The 1,283-nt window shown below is 48.5% G+C and overlaps 1 non-coding gene across 1 annotated transcript; it reads left to right on the top strand.

Annotated features, from left to right (window-relative positions):
- Positions 1–574: 574 nt before the first annotated feature.
- Positions 575–667, top strand: trnay-gua (transfer RNA tyrosine (anticodon GUA)). Its single transcript has 2 exons — positions 575–611; positions 632–667. It is a non-coding gene; the product is annotated as a tRNA-Tyr (tRNA).
- The last annotated feature ends 616 nt before the right edge of the window (positions 668–1,283 follow it).

The following is a 1,283-nucleotide window of genomic DNA, read 5'->3' as shown; positions in this document are numbered from 1 at the left end:
CAGGCTGTGGAGAACACGGAGCAGCTCACACTCCCACAGCGCTGCGGTATGAGCAGGTACCGAGTCAGCCTCAGTCATGAGCACTGGAATCCACGAGTCCGGTTGTGTCAAAGGTGCACGGTGAACAATCACCAAAGTGAAACATTTTTGCTGCTTCCCATTGATATCTCAGCTGGCAGAGTGACAAGACTGTCGCGGAAAATAAGACAAAGGCACCCTTACATCATTTGTTCAATTCCTGCTCGAAGGAGTACGCGTGATTTTGCAATAAGCAGCAATTAGTTCAAGGTCGCTCTCTTAACTTTACAGGCACCTTACAGATTAACATGTTGCCATGAAGGCACAGGACGCCTCTTTTCCTTTCTCAAACTTTAAAACTTTCTGTGTCTGCCCAAACAAGGCTGTTTTGCCTCTGCTCACCAGCAGGGAGTGCTTTTGAGCAGCAATACTTCAAAACACTCAGCTCTCACTTTCAGGCAAAAGAAGTCTTCGATCAGCACCGGACTCCACGAGTCTGAACATGTCAACAGGCGCACGGTGAACAATCACCAAAGACAATTTTTTGTATCACTTCCCTTGGATAGCTCAGCTGGTAGAGCGGAGAACTGTAGTGAATTAAACAATTGAAGTAATCCTTAGGTCGCTGGTTCAATTCCGGCTCGAAGGAGTGAGTGTGCTTTTGGAATAAGCAGCAATTACCTCAAGGTCGCTCTCTGAACTTTAACGGCAGTTTACAGATTAACATGTTGCCACTGAGTCACAGGACACCACTTTTCCTTTCTCAAACCTGAAAGCTTTCTGTTTCTGCCCGAGCACGGCTGTTTCACTCGAGCATTTCCCTCTGCTCACCAGCAGGGAGTGCCTTTGAGCAGCAACACTTCAAATCGCCCTCAATTTCAGGCAAAAAGGTCTTCGATCAAACAGGGCTGACGCTGCTCCCTCAAGCTCGGGCGGCCGTTGCTTTCCGGTGACCTCGTCTTCCTTCCGAAGGCTCGGGCTCTTCTCAGCATCATTCATGATTACTGTGGCTTCCCGTTCTGCTGTTCCTCACTTGCTGATGCTCGATACCGCCGATTGGAGCAAAGTATTTAATATATTCAAGGAGCGGCAACCCAAATCAAGATTTCTCTGCTGGTCGTGGAGCAGCTTGGAGGCGAGTGCGAGGCGGGAACTGTGAAGGACGATTTACAAACAGCAAACGAGGAATTAGCTCAACTGGTCGAGCGCTCACTTGGCATGTGAGAAGTAGTGGGATCATTGATTATATTCTCCACTCACCGATT

The sequence above is a fragment of the Heptranchias perlo genome, chromosome 20 (assembly GCF_035084215.1).
Source record: "Heptranchias perlo isolate sHepPer1 chromosome 20, sHepPer1.hap1, whole genome shotgun sequence".
NCBI lineage: Eukaryota > Metazoa > Chordata > Chondrichthyes > Hexanchiformes > Hexanchidae > Heptranchias > Heptranchias perlo.
Note: the sequence above shows the minus strand (reverse complement) of the source record. Positions and strands in the feature narration are given on the sequence as shown.